General features: G+C 33.9%; 1 pseudogene; it reads right to left on the reverse strand.

Annotated features, from left to right (window-relative positions):
* Positions 1-861: 861 nt before the first annotated feature.
* Positions 862-22,049, reverse strand: LOC120115477 (annotated as a pseudogene).
* Positions 22,050-23,582: the final 1,533 nt, after the last annotated feature.

Consider the following 23,582-nt stretch of genomic DNA (forward strand, 5'->3'; position numbering starts at 1 on the left):
TGGATCTCTGAACTTTCAGGGAAATTAGAAAATTGGTCTAAAATTTTGGAATATAAAAACAAATTTGAATTGAATGAAAATTGGGGTGTGACAATGAAAGTCCATTTTGGCCACTTGGTATAAATGTAATGTGATTTTCTTGACAATTTAAAACATATGGAAGTTGCCTAGAAGGCAGATGGTAGGCCTCCTACATGGGTTTCTTGCTTTGCAACTTGATAAAATAATTAAAGCAAACATAATATTATATTTTGAAAAGGGCGAATAAAATCATGATTAAATGCAAGCCAATTTAATACGTAATTTAATGTTACCATCACCTTTCAACACCCAATTATGGGGACAGTAATTCTCGGAATTGACCTTACACCGTCAAGACTGACCGGTGACCATCTAAAAGTTGGGCCTAAACTTTTTTGGAATTTTGAATTTATGGCATTAACCCAATAATTTTTGTATTATGTTAATAAATAATTTTAAAAATTTATATGACGTGTACTGTGTATAAGTTTATCTAAATAAAAAATAAAGTAACATCTAAGTTAACAACTAAATGGATGAAATACCTAATTTATACGATATTACTACTTGAGGATTTCCAGTAAGGGTTTTAAAGTGTAAAATAAAACTAAAATATGAAGAAATTATGATATCTCAAATTTTAAATCCATCAAATACACTTCGAAGATATTTGGTTTTGGCCCAACTTCTATTATTATTGTTGTTGTTATCATCATCTTACAAAAGCTCCTCTCTATTCATGTATTCCGTTGATCAATGGCCCAAAAAGGCTTAAAATTAATGGCGAGAAAAGGCCCACGACCAAAACCAATTAGAAAGAATATTAAATTGATATGTAAATTAGGTTGAATTAGGATAGAAGAGCTTGGCAAGAGAAGCTCATTCCAAGTATCTTGAAGTCCAAGCAAACACCAATGCGTGCAATCAGCATACGTTACAGGGTTGGCCAGCTACTCCGTCGTCAACGGATTCCATTGCTTCTTGTAGATCGATGTGTGTGCGTCTTTGCGGTAAATCGAGAGCAGAGTGATGTTGAGAAACGTGATGGGAACTCGGATTTACTAAACTCTTCCCCGATCACCTCCATTATGCTTTTCCTTCTATCGGTACCCCAATAGTTGGGATCTTGGATCAATGTTGTTTGATTATAACAGTTCCCACCCGGCTCACCTCCCCAGTCGCCCCTGTCAATATGTGCAATGGGAACTTGTATCAATTTCCACCCAAAATGTATAAATATTAAATAATGATTTTAATCCATATACTTACTTCGAGTGAGTAGGAGACATGCTGGTTAAAAAAACCCTGGTGTTGGTGCGGTTCATGTTTCTGGTCACCCATTTCAACATCCTCTTCATTTCCATACGATACGCATCCTTAGTCGACAGCTGCATTAGTTGTTTCTCGTCTTCCTCGAACGACTTTCCTGTCCAAATAAAAACACGTACCCTCATGGCACATGCATGTTTAAAATTGAAGACAGAAATGGATGGATGGATGGGATGCATACAAAATCTTCATGTCCTGGCCACTCACCCACCACAGATAAGTATTGAAAACCAAAATATCCACACCCTTCCAATGCTTTCCATGCTTATTTATCGAGCCTTTCCTCACTACCCTATCCAAAATTCTGTGAACCACAGCATTGTCCGAGTTGGATTCCAGAAGAAATGGAGCCCAGTAGAACTCGATGGTGGCATTGTAATCCTACACAGTTAACCATGCAATCAAATATGTATAAAAATCAATAAGCATTTAAATATAAGAAAATTTGAGGATGGTAAAATACCGTTGCTTGGAAGTCGGTGAGGGCATCATTATTGCAGGTTTGCATAAACTTTTTAAGAGGGGGGATGAGGCTATGAAAAAGGCAGATCATGGATACATATTGGCCACGGTTTAACGAGTCACCCACAAACATCATTCTCTTCCCTCTTTGACTCTCCAGCATCAATGTGGCATTGAATCTGTCCAATCTCAAAATTCAAATTATATTCTTGAGATATAAAATTTCTTTCCATTTGAATTAAACATCATGTTTACTTTATTTATATACGTTGTACTGTACATAAGAAGATGATGACAATAAAAACAATTACAAATTTCTTATCATGATTAAATATGTAGAAAAATTGTACATTTCTAATTGAGTTAAAACTAAGTTTAGAAATTTGGGAGCGAAAAGGCAACTAAAGCGGTATCAATATGAAACAATACATGAAAAGGATATGAGATTTAACGTGGTTCGGTTTTGTCTACTTTCATGGACGAGATAAGAAACAATTCACTATAAATGTATATAACACGAAGATTATAAATACATAATATCACATGTATTTCAAAATTTTGTATATCGCAAAACACTCTTCCAACATCCCTACAAAATTATTTCTGTAACATAATCTCCAAAAATTACAGTGATCCTAAAAATGATTACATATCTCCAAAATAATTCTCTCTCACTTAACACTAAATGTTAAAACATAATATTTATTTCTAGACTCAAATACTTGGTCACCAAAAATTCTTTTTCATAAGAATTTTTGCCTAAGATAAATATTTACTTTATTAAATAAACTTAACTACCAAATAATCTTTAACCACTATAATTATAATAAAATTCAATTTAATTATCAGTTATGATTTAAGTTAAAATATATAAGAAGTTTTAATCACAAAATTCTAATAATGTATATGTATATATAAATAAATCTATGATCAAATATATGGTTACATAAATTCAAGACATAATTAGAATGAAACTATGAAGAATTAAATTATTTAATTTTGAAATTGATTAGGACTTGAGAAGTAATTAAACCAAAATAAAACATTACAAATTTCTATGCTCAACGGTCTCATTAGGTGAGATATTAAGAGACATCATCATACCAAACAAAAGGGCTTCAATGATAACCAGGAAGAAGAAGACAAAAACCGGCGTAAGATTTCGACATTGTTCATCGGTCGGTAAAAGACTGACAATGAGGGAAGAAAGCACAACATGAAACAGAAATATCACCAAAATAAAAAATCTGGAAGTGATACCTAGGAAAATGGCAGCCATGAAGTTGCCACCGCCATCTCTGATAACCAGTGTCCGGTCTCCCATGTTCTTGACACGTCTGCGGCTGTATGTACGGACACTCCGATTCATGATAGTGAGGGAACTTGTAATGCTCTCTTTTCTTCACTAACCCCAAAACTGAGTTAAGAGACAAAGGGTAGAATAGAAAGAAAAGAGAGAGAGGTCGACTGTGTGGAGTAGAAAGTGAAACTCACCTGGTGTGGAGGAGGTAACTCGGGTGGGCTGAAGCGGACGAAGTACTCTCCATGGATGATAGCTACGAGAAGAATGAAAGCTAAGAGAGTGTAGAGATATGTAGAGAGACGAGATTTTCGAACACCACCTGAGGAATTAGAAGAAGAACGTGGTGCTGCCTTCATTTTTATTTCTTATAAAAAAAATTACATCAAAACACAAACTGTTTTCTGCCATTGTGGATTGGATTTGTTATTAGGTTTATAGGAAGATTGAGGCTTTTGGATTCCTCAGCAATCTATGTTATTGGATACTATGCAGAGCCAGAAATAGTTAATTTGATTAATGCTATACCATTCACAAAAGGGTAAAATGGTTGTATTGCTCCCTTTATTTCTCTGAAATTTAAGATTTAATCTCTATATTTTGATTTCGTATAATTTAATCGCAAACATAGTGTCATGTTATATCATTATTTTGATGTTTATGATTCAAAACTTAAAATGATATTTATTTATATTTTTTTTATTTTAACTAAACTAGATATAAAATTAAAATCAGAATGATCGTTAAACCGATAAAGTTACGATTTCTGATTAATCCAATTCAACCTTTCAGTTTGATGATTTACATACAATAATAAATAGTATTAAAACTAATAAAAATAAAAAGATTCATCGAAAAGAATTTCATAACATATTCAATCAGTCGAATCACCGATTTTTCACATGTTCAGGAGACTAACGATTTTCAGTTCAACTAATCGTCACATTCAATCGGCACTTTCCCTTTCATATTTAAATAATTAAAAAAAATCATCCAAAGAAAAAGTTGTACATACTTTGCATGATCATGTAACGCTATGCCACCCAAAATGCAAACAAGAAACATACAAAGGCATTAGTTGAGTGTGTGTTTTTTAAATTTTGGGTAAATTATATCTAAACTTTTAGTTTTAGCCCCTTTTAGTACTTAAACTTTCAATTTTTTTCAAAATCATACCTAATATTTAGTTTTTTTGTTTCATTTTAGTACTTCAACATTAAAACTTAACGACACTACATTTTTATGGGTAAATTACATCATTCATCACTCAACTATCTTCTCACTCCTATATTGGTATTAAAGTTTAAAAATTTTCAATTTAACCACTCTTCTTTCAAAGTACTCCTAATCACTCTAATTTATTTTATTAATAATTTTTATGACATGACATTTTTATTATTATTATTTTATTAATATATTTAAAAATAAAAAAATTAAATTCGAAAGTTAGAGTGACTAAATTAGGAGTAATTTGAAATTTAAGTAATTAAATTAAAAAAATTAAACTTTACTGATCAAAATAGGAGTGAGAAGATAGTTGAGTGATGAATGATGCAATTTACTTATAAAAAAGGTACCACGTTCAAATCATCACCCGTTAAAAACTTGAGATACTAAAATGAAACAAAAACAAACATTATGCATGATTTTGAAAACAATTAAAAGTTTAGATACTAAAATAAATTGATAGTTTAGATACTAAATACGTAATTTACCCTAAAATATTTGCAAAAGTCCTTCAGCGTTGATTGCATTCTATAAATATTTGGTCAAACGCTATCATTAGTCCTTATACTACATAAATGTTATGAATTAAATCTATCTACTCTAATTTAATCAATTTTTATCCTTGTATTCAAGGGCAAACCTTGGAAATTTTTTAGAAGAGGCCAGGAGTAAATTATAAATGTTTGAAATGCCAAAATATAGGTTTTTATTACTTTATCTTATAAATTCTAAGGGGAGTAAACTGAAACTCCGTCAATTTTGAGGGTCAAAATATAATTTCACCATTTAGGCCATGACCACCGCCAACTCCCTTAACCTATCCCTGCTTTGTAAATGTTGTAATTTCAGTCCTAACCTAAAAATAGCAGGCCAATATGGTTAAATTACATGAACTTAAAGAGTGATCAAATCGGAGAACGAAAATTAAATCTACAACTTACGCATAATAGTATAAGTCATTAGATTTCATTGCTACTGAAATTTCAAAATTCAAAAAGCACATGGACAAAAAATGATCAAATTAAAGTATAAGAATTAAGAACAAAATCCACAACTTAAGCATAGTAAATGGACTAATAGAAGAATTTGACCTACTGTTTAGGTAGCAACATGTTGAACATTTGTAATTCCATGAAATATTTGAAGTTTAACATCGTATAATCTAGCTATTTAGTTGTCTAACAAAGTCAATAAGAGAAAATGAAGTTTCTACTATTGGTTAGGTGTTCTTGGGTAACTACTCATTGTACACAAAAAATTTTCAACTTCGATGAAAAAAAATTAAGTGAAATCAGAAAGATGAAGTGGAAGAAAGACAATGTGTTATATGGGAGTTCAGATCACCGGAAATGGGAGAAAGGCAATGTGTTATATGGGAGATCAGATCACCGGAAAACCAATCCCAACACAATCTTTCGCAGCTCTGCACTTGGCGAAGGTTCATGACTGAGATATTGCAAAACCGGTTCGGACTAACATGGAACAAAATTGCAACTGCTCAAAAATTGACTTGAGAATAGGAGCCTCCTTGACTGGCCAAAGGTCCTCTAAACTGCCGCACCAGAGAAGATACATACATCTGCAAGAATGATAAAGTATATCATATGATTGTAAGACTAGTATGTTTTGGCTCATTTTATTACTAACTAACAAGAAGGTACCTGTGTTCTATGTGGTACGCTGATCCAAAAATCCAAGTTCGGAATTGCCTAAAGAAAGCAGAGCAAGGACATAACAAAAGTTAGGAGAATGGTCGGTCGACTGAGGAAAGCAAAACTTACTTGAATATTTAATTTGGAATTTACCTGGGGCAAGTTTATCCAAAAGTTTAAAAGAATTCAACCAGAAGACTTAAATATTTATATTTTGTGATAAACCTTTTTAATTTAGGATTTTTAGTTTGATTATTCTATTATTATTTTATTTAAGAATTAGTTATTTTATTAGAACTCTAATTAGGATTTTTAGTTTGATTATTTTAGGAATGGGTTATTTTATTTGCTTAAAAGCCTCGGGGTTATAAATACAACTTAGGTTCAATAGTTGAAACTCGGATTGGAATTTATTTTCCTTGGTTATTTATTGAAGTTCTATTTTTCTTTCATCTTCATATTTCTTTCTAAAAGATGTTGAATGGACCAACATTGTTATGCATCACATTCCCTCATGGAGAAACACCATTTAAGCTCACGATGTAACGTCCCGAAACCCAGGTTAGTAGTTCGGGTCAACCCGAGACCCATATTAGAGACCAAAAGTTTTATTAAAATGGCTTAGACCAATTTTAATGGGAATTGGACTGAGTTAGGCACAAAAGAATTAGGAAAATGATGATTTTCTTGTGGGCTTGAAAGTTGTAATCACCAATTTTATCCCAAAATCTGACCCGACCCGGTTCAAGCCCAATACCCAAATCCGACCCGAATCGGCCCACTACCAACACCATGTTGCTGCCATACCTTGTTGCTCTGCTCCAATCCACGTCCACCAACTGCTACACCAACCATACCCCATGCCATACTTCTTTGCCAACAACACCACTCCCTGCAACAGACATTATCTGGCACCACCAAATGCATCAAGGAAATCAACAATCAAGTTTATTTAGGTGAAACATTTGTTATGAAAAAGGGAGGAGAGGGGGAGCAAAGGAAGAACCACCGAAAAGAAAAGGAAAAAAATATTAGAGGGGGTTTTGGTTTGAAAAAACAGGGAGGTTTGATGGGAACATAAGAGAAATATTGGAGAGGAGGGAATTCACAACCATTGTACATCAACTACTTTCATCAATAAAAATATTTCTTTTTTAAGAATACTTCCCTTATATTTTTCTTCTTTTTCCTTCTTTTCTTTCGCATGATTAAAAGGAAATCTCTAGCAAGCTTTCAATGAGTAACCTGTAAAAAATATATATCAGTGAGGGAAAAAACAAAATACACAAAATGAAGGAGAGAAAGAGTGTTACCATTTGGTCGACAAGAGAAGACAGCAATTGGGGCCTCATTTCCAAGATCTGAACGGTAAAGTTGCTAAAGAGATGATGGAGAACAACATATATGAAAATCGGAACGATCCAATGACATACGACGACGATATGAGCCCGGGAAAGCCGAACGGTTTTGGCTTGATTCGTTGAGTTTAGGGTCGATTCTCGAGAAACTGACCCCATATCAGAGATGGGGAGGCTGAGACGGACATCCCAGTGTAATATTGTGGCCATGAGCCACCGACGAAGGTGACGACACGACGGCGCGATGACAACAGTCGTTTCGATGTCAAAATAATTTCCTTCTTCTCGGATAATAAATAAAGGAAAATTCGTAGCGTAGAGAAGTAGGGTCGAATCCACAAGGACTTGGAAAACTCTTAATTTATGTTTGATTGGTCTATGTCAGGCGTGAAAGATAGTAAAAGGGGCGTTTTGGTAGAATGAGATTTAAGTAGTAATAAAAATGATTAAATAAATAAAAGCAATTAAAGTAAAAAAATAAGAAAATAAAGGTTGTGAATAAATACGGTAAAAATAGCCTCAAGCCTTGCTTTGACTCAATTTCGTTTAGATCATCGAATAAGATTTTCTCTTCGGGATTCACGTCGGTTACTTTGTCTACGAGGGCTATCCTCGTGACTGTATCTTGTATACCGAATACCCAAGGCAATATTTGATTCCGGCTTCGGTAATTGATTCTAACGACATCAATTGTCGTATATCAATTACCGTTTAAGTTCGTAGTGTCTGACTCGGATTGTTGCTTCTATAACCGTCAATTCTGATCTCAAATCCCTCTTGGCGAAACTATCTCGCCAAGTGTGTTCCCAGGAAGTCAAATTGTTTCTATAAGCCGAATCTTCCTCCCACACATTTAATCGCAACAACCTCTTGACCAAAGTCAATCTTTGATTTTGAAAACTGTTTTGATTTTGAAAAAGAATAAGCACAGAGATTGAGAGAGATTTCTGAAGATATTAGGGACCTGTTTCAATTCTCCCGTTGGAATTGAGTCATCGCGACAGCTCTCGGCTTATGCAAAGTTTAGCTAAGCATGAAAAAAGTCATACTTAGCATATAAAAAACAAGTTTGAAAATAAAGAAAAATAAAACAACTTGAAAAGGAAAAAGAGAAAACTTTTATAAAAACTAGAGAGAAAAGAAGAATGTATTCCGAATGATGAGTTTAGGCTTACCCCAAGTGGGTATTTATAGCCTCTCAAAGCCTAAAGGATAAGCAAAGAAAATAAACAAATAATACAAAAGATAATTGTTTTTAAATTTAAATTCAAACTTAAACTAGTCTCCTAATGCAACTCTACTCGTCAATCTTCCAGAAGGCGTGTGGATGAAGTCTTCTAGAAACCGCCGCTGACTGGGCCTTTTAGAAACTGCCACGTCAGACCGCGTCGTGCCCAGAGTCGTGCCCATGTCTCCAGCCGTGACCAAATATTAAAAAAATACAGAATTCACCCATTTTATCACTAATTCTGGAAAGTAAGGACCTGCACGAAAATAGGCATAACACAACCAAATCAACAGTAATAACTCCACAAAATCGAAGAAATAACGAGCAAAGATTAACTATTCTGAACACTCATCAAATTACCCCTCACTTATCTCATGCTTGTCCTCAAGTATGATTAACCAAATCAGTCAAACACTTCATTAAACGTTCTTTGTCAAGTTTCACATTCAAGGAAGCAATGTAGAGACCACAATAACTATTCAAGTTAAGAAATCAATCAATTGAACATCATCAATTGGAACAAATCAAGTGCAATTGTAATATCCATTCATTCATTAATCTCAATGCTCATAACTCAACAATTTACCGAGATTCACTCAAATCACTCGATGTGTTTGGGGTAAAGAAACTCTCAATGTCAGAATTGACATGGTATTATCATAAGCCTGCAAGTAAATTAAATCTCCACTACTAATAAGAACAAAATGCATAAATCAAAGGTCTTTTATTTGTTGTAACGGGGCTTAGGTAAAGGTGGAGAAAAGGCTAAAAATATGGCTGAAAATTCAAGGCAAGGAATTAACAAATAATAATCTCAACTCCATTAAAACATTAAGCAAAACAAGATAAAACGACGACATATCAAACAACAAATTTCTTGTCGAAATGCATTTTTTTCTTTTTCACATTTTTTTTGTTTTGTTTTCCATTTTCTTCTTTCATGTCTTTTTTTTCTCTCTTTTTCTTTCGAACAACTTTTTTTTTCGAACTGCTGTTTTTTTTTCTTCTTTCTTTCATTCAACATTTTTTTCGATGGAGAATAATTATTCACTTGCCCTGAAAAAGGTATAAAAGAGGGATAAAATAAAAAGGCTTGGGTTTATGAATATGGTGAAAATAAAGAAACGAGAATATGCTCAAAAGTGGTTAGCTAAGGGGAAAATGCATAGGTAGGCTTTTTAGTGGGGAAACGGAATGGTTAATCCTAAGGTGCCCAAATCATCTTTAAGCATTATGTTCATGTGTAATTTCGACAGTATTTAACATGCAGGTTCTAGAATACCAATGCCAAATTCGACACACTCAATCAAACAAAATGAGAGCGAAAATGATATGCTCGTAAAGGCTCAAATCTCACCAAATTGTTTCATGCATTGAGGTAATCACATTGCAACCAACGAAGTCATGAAATATCACAAAAACACCAACTTATCACAATTCATGCTATCCGCTATCAAGAACATCCTAACTTAAATAAACATATGTTCTCGAACAAGTATAGCATTCCAAAAAATTTCAACAAGACAAATAAATTCAGTGAAGTTTCCGCAAATTCAACCAAAACATACTTGAATCGAAACATAAAGATAAGAAAAAGGAAATTCAATCCTACACTTTACTCTACTCCCCCTCACTTAAAGCGTTTTGCCTCAAAACGAAAAAATTAAAGTGCAAGAGAAGGAACAGAGTACTCCCCGGATTTAATGTCGACCACGGCCACGTCCTCGACCGCGATGAGAGGCGCTAGGACGTAGGTAGGAGAGGATCTCTGTGATGTTCGTCTCGATGGAATGGAGGCGGTCGTGGACTTCATCTATTTGGGTTTTGCTAACGTGCGCCACCTTCCCCCAAGGGATTTGCTAACGTGCGCCGTTTAATAAAACGGTACGCACGGGCTGGGTTTTTTTTCCTGCTTTGTGTGACTATTCACTGCTCTGTTGGTTCCGAAATTGGCATAGTTCGAATGAAATTTCTGCAATTCTTCGTCGTTTAAGTTTGAAAAAAAAAATATTTGGTTCCTGCAAAATAAAAATAGAAATTAAATTAAACATGTTTGATCGAATAAAAATGAAACAAAAAGTGAAGATAAAAATAAAAAAAATGTAACGAAATTGAAAACAATGGGTTGCCTCCCATGAAGCTCTTTTGTTTAACTTCGTTAGCTCAACGACCTGATTTAGACTACAGGTTCTGTGACAGACACTTCCACTTCATTCGTTTTTTCCAACTAAGAAGTTCTTTATGAGAAATTTGAAAATTCTCACAAAGATTTCTTTAGATATTTCCCAATTTTAAAATCTTGTCCAGAAGAATGGCCGTCAAAACATCTTTTTTACAAAAAAAATGATTTCTTCAAACGACTCCTTGATGATTTCGACTTAATTTTTGGTGCCTGCAAAAAGGAAGGTAAATCTTTAGTTTTTAAAAGAGTTAAGATCAAATTTGAATCAACAACTGAAATATTTTTCAACTCCCTTATGTCGTCTTTGTTATCATCCGACTCCTTGCATAAATCATCAACCAAGTTAGATTTACCATCAACAAGTTCAAAAATGCCAACAAAATTAATACTATGAACGTTATCCGGATATCTCATTGCTTTATAAACAACAAATTTTAAGATCTCACCGTCGAACTCTATAGTAAGAATACCGCTTCGAACATCAATTTTTGCATTTGTCGTGCTCAGAAAGGGATGACCGAGGAGGATTTTAGAACCAATGTTACTACGATCATTTTCCATATCAATTACATAAAAATCAGCAGGAAAATTAAGTCTTCTACCTCTACTAGAACATTTTCTATGAGCCCTTCAGGATAAATAATTGATTTGTCGGCTAGCTAAAGTGTAACTCTCGTCTCCTTCAAAGGCTTGGCGGAAATTAAATTATAGACCAAGAGGGGCATTACATTGATAGATGCACCTAGATCACACATAGCTCGCTTGATTTTAACCTCACCAATTTTACAAGGTATTGAAAACATACCTTGGTCTTTATACTTCGGTGGAAGCGGTCGTTGGAAAACTGCTGAGACATTCGCACCTAAATCCACCTTCTCGTTTCCGGTAAGTCGCCTTTTATTAATGCAGAGATCCTTCAAGAACCGGGCATATCTTGGAACTTTTCGGATAACCTCAAGGAGAGGTATGTTGACTTCTACCTTTCGAAGTACGTCTAATATTTTCTTTTCCTCAGTTTTTTTATCCTTTTCATCTAACCTCGACGGAAAAGGCAGTGACACGTCATAGGGAGATGGCGTTGGGTCGTCTATTTGTTCTTCGTTATTCTCCTCTTGGGATCTTGAATCATCAGTATTCTTCTCTTTTTGGACTGCTTCATCTGATGGAACAGGTGGCACCACTACTGTACCACTCCGAAGAGTGATGGCGCTAACGTTCTCCCTCAGGTTTACTTCAGTTTGAGATGGAAGCTTACCTTGTGATTCCAAGCGACCTACGGTTTGAGCCAGTTGACTTATCTACTTGTCTATCTCTTGTAAGCGGGTTTCAGTATGATTTTGGAATTTTTCCTGGGAAAGTGCTAACCTCTCAACAATTGATTCTAATGATGATTTCTGTGGTTGTTGCGGTGGTGGAGGTCTCAGTTGATAGCCTTGATTCGGTCTCAGGTTGTAACATCCCAAAATACGGGTAAGTGACCAAAATTGTAAAATTTCATAATATGGTGATTAAAGTATAATAGTTTAATAGTTTAATGATTTGTCAGAAATATTTCCTAAAAGTTTATTGTAATTATCTAAAGAGTTAAAGGGCAAATTGGTCATTAGACATGAAAATATAGAATTCGATTTATTAAATCGGTTTAAGTTATTAACATCAAGTTTAAAGTTTAGGCTTCTGATAGTTGTTTTGAAATGATATATTTATGTAGATATTGAGCCTAAACAAGTTCCGGAATAATCAAAGGATTATAATCGAATCAAAGCAAGGCTAAGGTGAGTGCAATTTAAATTGTACTTATGTGATTGATCAAACATTGGCTTGCGATGAGTCAATGATAGAGTTACTATGGTAAGAAGTAACTTATATAATGTTATGTGATTACTCTGTATGCATTAGTACATAGAAATGGATGTATGTTTATATGTTACATGATTTACATGCTTACATGAAAAGGCAACATATGATATTAGATATGTGTTTACACATACATTTGGTATGTGATAGAAGAGAAGGAACATGTGATTATGAGATCAAGGATTACACGTATATGTAATACGTGATTGAAAAGAAACGATATGTGTTTATAAGAGTAAGAATATGAATAAGTAATGTGATCGGTCATAAATGATAATGCCCATGTTATGTGATATGAGAGCTAGGGGTATAGTTGGCATGCCAAGGGTCGAGGGTTACCTATGTTCTTCGGGACATACGGACTGTTTACCTATGTTCTTCGGGACATACGGACTGTTTACCTATGTTCTTCGGGACATATGGACTGTTTACCTATGTTCTTCGGAACATATGGACTGTTTACCTAGGTTCTTCGGAATCTATGGACTGGTCCTTCGGGACATTGATCGAGCTGTTGTGACAGCATAGTGGTGCACAACCTCAATGTACTCACATACCTTGAGTTCTCAAAAGTATACATGGGCTAATACATGGTCTTTACAGAGAGTAAATGGACTAGGTATGTTTTGTTGTGAAGTAGTATATGTGTTCCATGGTATGTAGAGAAATGTTCGATATATGTAGTTATACGATAAAGAGGTACTAAAAGTATTTATATTATCTCAGGTTATCATGTATACTGAATTATATGCAACTCGATTGAATTCATAGATTGAATGTTTATATTTATGAGAAATGCATTATTGTTATTATGTTTTTGCTTCACTAAGTCTATGACTTAGCGTGTAAGTGATTTACACGTAGGTACTGAGAAGCAGAAGGATCAAAGCTAAGTTCAAAGTAACAACATATCTCTGCCCAAAGACCAGATCAGAAGTAAATTACACAGTATGTATTATTATGATAAATAGGTTGGCATGTAAATAAAGTAGGCAAATTAGGTAGTATGCTCTGATCGAGTTTTGTAATCTGTTAAACATATATATATAAGTACGAATGCAAAGAAATGAACTGTTAAATGTTTTACGAGTGTTATGTACAATTTACGAAAAATCACTGTAGCAGGTTACTGTATTACTGTTCATACCGTATTTCACCGTTCATAAATACGTTTTATCTCAAACTTTTATACAACACACAATTGAATAATATTTGACTGTATTTTCTTAATATAAATTCAAATGTTTCAGTACTTTTACAAGAGTAAAGGTTTTGAAAAATGTCAATGTGACATCTCGGACCCGTATTCAAGTCGGGTACGGGTTGGGGTGTTACACAGGTTCTGAGCATAACTGAAGTTCGGATGATCCCTCCATCCTGGGTTGTATGTATTATTGTAAGGATTATAAGCTCTTTGTGGAGGTCCTAGAAAATCCCCGATTGAATTGACTTGAGATGCTACGTCATCTTGAATAAGTGGAAAACCATCTGTCGGATGATCAGGTAATGCACATATTCCACATAATTGGGTTTTTTCTATCTTTCCTGCAACAAGAGAGTTTACGACTTCATTTAACTTGTCTATTTTATTTTCTAAGGAAGATGAATTTATATCATGAACCCTTTGAGAAGGTTCATTATTTGTGCGAAACTATTGGGAGTTTGCAGCCATCGTCGATATTAAGTGCCTTGCCTCGGTGGGAGTTATATTCACTAAGGCTCCGCCGCTGACAGCGTCGATAATCTTCATTTCCAAGGGAGATAGTCCTTCGTAAAAGTATTGAATGAGTGTTTGTTCGGTTAACCCATGTTGCAGGCAACTAGAACATAACTTCTTAAACCGCTCCCAGTAGTCGTAAAGTGACTCTCCAACAAGCTTTTTGATTCTAAGTATTCTTCTTCGTAGTTCACTTACTTTTGCAGCAGGGAAAAACCTGTCAAGAAAAAGACGAGTCATTTGAGCCCATGTAGTAATAGAATTAGTAGGAATATAAAATAACCATTCCTTAGCCTTCGGCTAAGGTAGCCTTCGGCTAAGGAAAAAGAAAAAGCTCTAAGTTTGATTTGGTCCTGGCGTCATACTGGAGCAGACCATGTGAAATTCCTTGAGATGTTTGTGTGGATCCTCGTTTGGCAATCCGCAGAATGTAGGGATGAGATGAATAAGGCCAGTTTTCAACTGGTATAGAGTTTCTCCTTGGAGAAAATCAATGCTCAAAGGCACTTGTTCAGTAGGTGTCGCGGCTAACTCCCGAATAGTAAGTTTGGCCATCGGATTTGTATTACCTGAATTTGATTCTTCATCTGGGTTTGTTTGTTGTCTCTTTCTTTCCCGAAGTGTATGTGCGTGGAGTCTCCTAGCTTTAGTATAAATCTCCGGGTTGTACTCCACTAATGTGCCCGGATTAGTCCTAGTCATAAATCAAAAGCAAATAAAAATTAGTAACTTTGGCGATGTCCCCGGCAACGGCGCCAATTTGAAAACTGTCGTTTCGATGTCAAAATAATTTCCTTCTTCTCGGATAATAAATAAAGGAAAATTCGTAGCGTATAGAAGTAGGGTCGAATCCATAGGGACTTGGAAAATTCTTAATTTATGTTTGATTGGTCTATGTCAGGCGTGAAAGATAGTAAAATGGAGGTTTTGGTAGAATGAGATTTAAATAGTAATAAAAGCGATTAAATAAATAAAAGCAATTAAAGTAAAAAAAAATAAGAGAATAAAGGTTGTGAATAAATACGGTAAAATAGCCTCAAGCCTTGCTTTGACTCAATTTCCTTTAGATCATCGAATAAGATTTTCTCTTCGGGATTCACGTCGGTTACTTTGTCTACGAGGGCTATCCCCGTGACTCTATCTTGTATACCGAATACCCAAGGCAATCTTTGATTCCGGCTTCGGTAATTGATTCTAACGACATCAATTGTCGTAGATCAATTACCGTTTAAGTTCGTAGCGTCCGACTCGGATTGTTGCTTCTATAACCGTCAATTCCGATCTCAATTCCCTCTTGGCGAAACTATTTTACCAAGTGTGTTCCGAGGAAGTTGAATTGCTTTCTATAAGCTGAATCTTCCTCCCACACATTTAATCGCAACAACCTCTTGACCAAAGTTAATCTTTAATTTTGAAAACTGTTTTGATTTTGAAAAAGAATAAGCACAAAGATTGAGAGAGATTTCCGAAGATATTAGGGACCTGTTTCAATTCTTCCATTGGAATTGTGTCGTCGCGACAGCTCTCGGCTTATGAAAAGTTTAGCTAAGCATGAAAAAAGTCATACTTAGCATATAAAAAACAAGTTTGAAAATAAAGAAAAATAAAAGAACTTGAAAAGGAAAAAGAGAAAATTTTTATAAAAAGTAGAGAGAAAAGAAGAATGTATTCCGAATGATGAGTTTAGGCTTACCCCAAATGGTTATTTAGAGCCTCTCAAAGCCTAAAGGATAATCAAAGAAAATAAATAAATAATACAAAAGATAATTGTTTTTAAATTTAAATTCAAACTTAAACTAATCTCCTAATGCAACTCTACTCGTCAATCTTCCAGAAGGCGTGCGGATGAAGTCTTCTAGAAACTGCCGCTGACTGGACCTTCTAGAAACTGCCACGTCAGACCGCATCGTGCCCATGTCTCCAGCCGTGACCAAATATTAAAAAAATATAGAATTCGCCCGTTTTATCACTAATTCTGGAAAGTAAGGACCTGCACGAAAATAGACATAACACAACCAAATCAACAGCAATAACTCCACAAAATCGAAGAAATAACGAGCAAAGATTAACTATTCTGAACACTCATCACGCGACGACAGCCGGCATGACGACCGACGAAGGTGAGTGGCCGGCCACCCATCGGTTTCCTAGAGAGAGGGCCTCCCCTCTCTCTCTAAAACCTATTTTAAATAAAAAAAATAAAAGAAAAATATAAAAAGAAAAGAAAATATTGTTATTTATAGAAAACTTTAGGGGGAAACTACTCCTAGGTTCCCTAAGTTATGCGTGTTTTGCAAAATGATCACCTGCAGGGACTAATTTTATAATTTACTCGTTTCTGATGCATGTTATATATTTTTTGTTTAATTTCCTTTTAGTCCCTATATGTTAAGAGTGTTTTACATTTTGGTCATGTATAATAACTGTTTAATTTTTTTAAATGTTTATAGACTGATTTAGTGATTTTCCCTTTTTTACTTCTCAACACTAACTTTTCAGTTTATTCTCTTACAGGTCCCTCTACTTCATGTCGTATTTTACATTGTAGTCCATGAGTCCCTACATTTTTATTTATTTTGTTTTTAGCACTTTAGTATTATTTTATTTTAATCTAGTCACTATTATTATTCTGATTTATTCAAATTCAGTCTTTGTTTTTTATTTTTTTTCATTTTATCCACTGGTTGGATTCTGCTTTTTATTTTATTATGATTTGGATGCGATATTTGCAATTTTTTCATTTTAATCACTTTTTATTTTCGATTGGGTTACTGTTTGTTGTTTCATTATATTTTAGTCACATGAGTATATATGCATGTTTCATATTTTTATCACATTGAATGCCTTATTTTTCTATATTGCATTTTGGTCCTTATGTTATGGTATGATTTGATCTTATTTAATCACTTATATTTTTGTGATAATTTTTTTTGGATCTTTTGCTTTTTATTGTGTTTATATTTTTACCATTCTAGATTAAACTTTCATCATCTAACAATATTAAATATGTAATTTGGATTATTTGGCTTCTTTTTTATTTGGTCGAATCAAATTATCTTAATATCAAATTCTTGATAGAAATTATTATATTCTTTTCATTTCAGTTGGAAAGAGAAATATTCGTCCTAAAGTATTTTGGAGATTATTTTCTCTTCGATTGGAAATATTAGAATATTTTCTATTTCTCTTTAGAATTTCCCGTTAAATAAAAATTGTATGGTTGAATCTGGAATAATAGGATCGTAACTTAAATTTATATTTAAATTCTTAGATTTTTCCTATTAGAGACAATTTATAATCGATGGGGTATCAATCTTAGGCGTTGTGGGGGTACTTATCCTTCCCCATACGTAATCGATCCCTGAACCCTTTTTTTATTTCAAAAAGAATGAATCTCTAGTTACACGTAGACTAGGTAAATCTTTTAAAATGATGTTTTCTTAAAAACTCTTTTAAAAGAACTTTTTTAGGTATTCGACCTACCTAATCCAAAAGGTCAATTGCGACTCCAAAACATTTCAAAACCTTTTTAAAGAAAACCCCCAAGTTGTACTAAGTTTTTCCCCATCCAGGCGAAAAACGATGTCGATAAAAGTATAGGGACCTAAAGAGTAGTTTACCCATTTTTAATTGAAGATGAAATCTTTCCCCCATTTTATAACAGATTCACGTGAACCAAACCCAAAATTATCTTACCAAATACTCTTCTCCTTCTCCCTTCTAGCATTTTCCATTTCCCTTCCTTTCAAGAGCTAAGCTTCAAGCAATCAAGGTAAGATTATGAATCATCATTCTTCAAGCTTTAATTTAAGCCCCATTTTGCAAGTTTTCCTCTATGGTTTCCAAAATGGGTTTTTGGGAGGTTTAATAAATCCAAGGATTTTAAGTTGTATTTGTTAGATTTAGGTTATTGGAAGTATTCTAATCTTTATTTTCATTACATAGTTAATTTAGAAACTTATTTTTCTTATCTTGATTAGTGAAAGAAGTGGGTTAAGCCTCCAAGAAAAAGGGGAAGGAAAAAACTTCCTTTGAGTGAGTTGGAGCTTTGCTTTTAGCCTAGAAATCAATGTATCCACACTTACAACTTTTCTATACTCTTAATGGGTCATGTTAATGTATTGAATAACATGAAGGTAAGAAATAAGCTTATTGAGCATATCAATGGTAGATTTATGTTTTGGAATTTTAAGCATGATATAAGCCTTATTTATGCCCTTTTTATGATATACAAGACTTTAAGCATGTTTGGGGACCTTACAAGGGTCTTTAGGAGTGAGATATAGCAATTTTGTGCTTGTTTTTAAGTTTTCTGCGGCCAAGTATCGATACTATTTGGCTAGTATCGATACTTGTTCTTCATTTCTGGGTAGAAACATATTTTCTGGGTAGAAGTATCGACACTCTTTCAAGAGTATCAAAACTTTGAGTCATAGTTTCGAAACTCCCAGAAAATATCGAAATTAGGCGAAATAGAATGTTTAAAAGCATCGATACTTATATAAAGTATCGAAACTTTTGCAGGAGTATCGATACTCTTGGACTAGTATCGATACTCTCAGTATGTTTTGGGCAAAATGATCGTTTTTAAGGGAATTAGACCCAGGGTACCCCAATACTTCAGTATATTATCGAATAAGACTACAAGTGAGAATATTTACGATGTTTAATTCAAACATAGAAACCAAATAATTAGGGTGATATAAAACTAACCTTGGTTGATACTCAGGAAATAATTCGAACATCTAAGTTCCTCTAGTTTAGGGTGTTGAAAGTATAAATGAAGCCTGAATATCCATAGGTAGGGTGCAAGGCCCTTAAAACTGACTAGCTAGGGTGCAAAGTCCAACAATCGTAAGGGGTAGGCTAGTTGGGGGTGTGGTGTCCAATGTAGTGATTATGGGGGCCACATCCTCGGTAGACTAGATTACGTGAGCTCCGAGATGCAGAAATACCTCAACTGCACCATGATGTCTACTATAGCATAGAGAGTGAGTATCGCAAGGATACTCACTAATGTTGTATTGATGATGCATTGTATTGTTTTCAGTTATTAAAGCATGTTGTAAATGTATTGTACCTCTGTTAGTATATTTTAGTTATTAGTATGGCATTAGGCTAGTTAGCTCAGCCTTTGGAATTTGTTTCCTTACGCAGATTAAATGAAGATCAGTAGATAAGCCTTTTGACTAGTAGAAATCCAGACCGAACAACAGAGCAGAGTACGTCTCAAATTTCTAAAGGGCGTGTATATTCAAAGTTCTATTTTGTATATTTGAGTAAATTGTTTTAAATACCTGATATGTATATTTTGATTTATTTTGTAATTGTGGGAGCTCCCGACTGTAAACTATTTTTACATGGATTTTTTTTATTTTATTGCAAGTATTTACACATGAAGCTTTAATTTCAAGTGAGTATGATAAAGGAAATTTGTTGGTTAGTCACTCTGGTGGTTCCGTGTGGCACTCTTATTGGTCGATTGTGTGTCATACTAGTGCATGGTGTTACATAAGATGGGGTTAATTCATATTTTTCCTACCTTCCACGGATTACCAAGTGAAAATTCGAATAAGCATCTCACCGAATTTCACATGATTTGCTCCAGCATGAAACCACAAGGAGTATCCGAGGATCATATTAAACTTCGTGCTTTCCCATTTTCCTTAGCAGATTTGGCTAAGGATTGGTTATTTTATTTATCACTAAATTCTGTTACTACATGGACTGATATGACTCGACTTTTTCTTGACAGGTTCTTTCATGTGACGAAAGCAAGCGAATAAAGGAGAAACATCTTAGGAGTTTGCCATAAAGATAACAAGTCGCTATATGATTATTGGGAACAGTTCAAGATGTTATATGTTACATGCCTGCAACATTGATTAACTGAACAAACTCCGGCCGTGACCAAAAATCTGATTTCTACTATGGCTGCAACTCTCATCAGTTTCACCCATCCAGTGAACCCTCATGACGGGTTCACGACATAAGTACTCATTATTTAGAGGATAAAATTGATAAGTTAACTAATATGGTTCAATCTCTCATTGTAGGTAAAGCGGGACCAGCAAGGTTATGTGGAATCTACACGATGTTGGATTATCCCACAAACTGTTGTTCAATGTTTCAAGAAGATACTACAGCTCGTGTGGATGCAGTGGGAAATTTTTCGAGAGCTCCCCAGAGATTTTATAATCCTCATGCCAACACCTATAATCCGAGGTATAAAGATCATCCGAATTACAATTATGGACAGAATCTGAAACCGAATCAAACATATCAACTGAGACCACCTCCACCTTAACAATATCAATCGCAAAAATCATCCTTAGAGTTGATTTTTGAATGTTTGGCGATATCCCAAGAGAAATTTCAAGTTAGGAATGAAGCTCATTTTCAAAAGCTCGACAAGTAGATGAGTCAACTAGCTCATTTTCTAATACGCCATCTTCTATGCCATATCCCTATGTCGTTCCACCTTATTTTCTGTCGAGACTAGTTAAGCGCGATAAAGAAGCCGAAGAAAAAGAAATACTTGATGTATTTCAGAAAGTTGAGATAAATATAACCCTCCTTGATGTTATCAAAAAGTTTTCACGGTATGCTAGATTTTTAAGGATCTTTACATAAATAAAAGAAAACTTACCAGGAATGAAAAGGTAAAATTAGGTGAAAATATTTTTGTTTTCTTTCAACGTAAAATTCCACCCAAGTACAAGGATCAAGGTATGTTTGTTATTCCTTGTAAAATTGGTAAAATATGTATAAAACGAGCTACGTGTGATTTGGGTGCTTCAATAAATATTATGCCTCTTTTTGATATATAACTTACTTAGTGCTAAGCCTTTGAAGGCAGGTGTAACAATCCAGCTCGTTGATAGATACGTGGTGTATCCTAAAGGAGTTCTTGAAAATGTGTTGGTAAAGGTAAATGATTTATTTTTTCAACAGGTTTGTACGTAATTGACATGGAAGATGATCGTTCTAATAACTCTTCAGAAATTCTACTTGGAAGACCCTTCCTAAGCACGACTAACACTAAAATTGACGTTATAAGAGAAACACTTACCATAGAATTTGATGGTGAAGTGGTAAAATTTGATGTTTACGAAGCGATGAAACATCCTGACTCTATAACTGATGTTAGTTTTGTCGATATAATTAAACCTTCTATGAATGAATATGTTGATCATGATTTTTTTGATGAGTTGTACAAGAATTCGAAGGTTGGAACTGATACAACTTCTAACGTTGACTCACAGTTATCTGAAGAAAAGTTGAGGAAGAATTTAAATTTGATGTCTTCTCAATCTAAGTTTTTTTTATCTATTTTCTAGGCATTAAAGTTGGAATTAAATTCGCTTCCAAAACATTTAAAGAACACATTTTTGGGTGAAGTAGATAATTTATCAATTTCGGATAAACTTCCAAAGATGAAAAAAATCTGAAGAAAAGTCTTTGAGAATGAAAAAATATACAAGGATAAAAGGAAAAAAATTATTTGATCATAGAATTTCTCATAAGAAATTTCTTCAATGGAAAAAAGTGTATGAAGTGGAGGAAGTATCTATTGCGGAACCTATAATCTGAATCAGATCGTCGAGCTAACGACGTTAAACAAAAGCACTTTAATGAGAGAGAACCCATTTTATTATTATTTTTATTTAATTTTTTATTTTTTATTTTTTATTTTTTTGTATTTATTTTTCTTTATATATTTTTAGGTACACCAAGTATTTTTTGATCGTTCAAAATTATGGACACAACATTGATTCGAATAAAGGTCAATATTCCTATACCACCGGAAAGCCCACCAACGCTAGACATGGGGAGTATTTCTATCCCTTCTCCTTTACTTTATTTATTTCGTATTGGGATAATACTCTTTAAATAAGGGGTAGAGTGAAAATTTCACCTCATTTATTCATGTTGGTTTGATGAGATATCTCGATTCTTATGATTATTGATTACCTTGGTGGACTTGTTCATGATCCTTTGTTTTCAAGCTTGAGTTGATCTTGTTATGCATGAATAATTGAGTTGAATTGATGAAATAATTTGATGAAAGCTTTTAACCTTATGGCATAATTGTTAGTGCTTCTTAAATATGAGTTTGTGTTTGTTTTGCTAGTGATTGATGTTATCTTCAAGTGTGTAACTTTGTGAGGCGAATGTGAGTGGTAGATCGTTTGAATGTGATTGGATTGGAGAATCGGGACGAGGTTCTTGGGTTGTCATCTCGTTTCTATTTAAAGATTCGATAACGAAGTCGAGACTATAGAGTTAAAAAAATAAAGAGAAGCGCAAAAAGGAAGAAATTAAAAAAAAAAGAAAAAGGAGAAAAAACAAAAAAAATGAAAGGGAAAATAAACGCTTGAAAAAAAAAGAGCGAGTGATCCAAAAGGGGAGGAAAATAAAACTCACTCTCCGCCAATCACTTATCATGAGGAAACTAAACTTGGTTTGAATTCGTCTCACAAGAAAATAACAAAAGCTCTACATATCTATCTCTTGTTCATTTGGTTAATTGTTGTTTATTAGATTATCTTGCACATTTGTTTGATTATCTTGTCTAACTTCTTCAATCCATGCATGTACTTGGGATTTTACATAAACCTTCGAGAGAATCTTTGGTGAATGATGGAAATTGGAATTGATGTATGCTTGAGAACAAGCATGAATAAGTGAGGGGAATTTGATGAGAGTTTAACATTACATATTTTTATTATTATTAACCAATCATTTATCGCTTTGATATTACTGATTTATCTTCTTCTTCTTTTGAGTTTATTTTGGACAGGAACTTCATTGGATTAATTAGCCTAAAAACTAGTAGATTTTGTTGGTCAATTCAGCATCTTATAGAAGACAAGCAGAACTTCCTTGAATATTTAATTTGGAATTTACCTGGGACAGTTATCCAGAAGATAAAGAAGAATTCAACCAAAAGACTTAAATATTTGTCTTTTGTGATAAATCTTTTTAATTTAGGATTTTTAGTTTGATTATTCTATTATTATTTTATTTAAGAATTAGTTATTTTATTATAACTCTTATTAGGATTTTTAGTTTGATTGTTTTAGGAATGAGTTATTTTATTTGCTTAAAACTCTCGAGTTATAAATACCCCTTAAGTTCAACAGTTGAAACTCATATTGGAATTTATTTTCCTTGGTTATTTATTGAAGTTCTATTTTTCTTTCATCTTCATCTTCATCTTTCATTCTTTATTTGCTTTCATTATTT

This window comes from Hibiscus syriacus, unplaced genomic scaffold (assembly GCF_006381635.1).
Source record: "Hibiscus syriacus cultivar Baekdansim isolate YM2019G1 unplaced genomic scaffold, ASM638163v2 tig00110264_pilon, whole genome shotgun sequence".
NCBI classification, from domain to species: Eukaryota; Viridiplantae; Streptophyta; class Magnoliopsida; order Malvales; family Malvaceae; genus Hibiscus; species Hibiscus syriacus.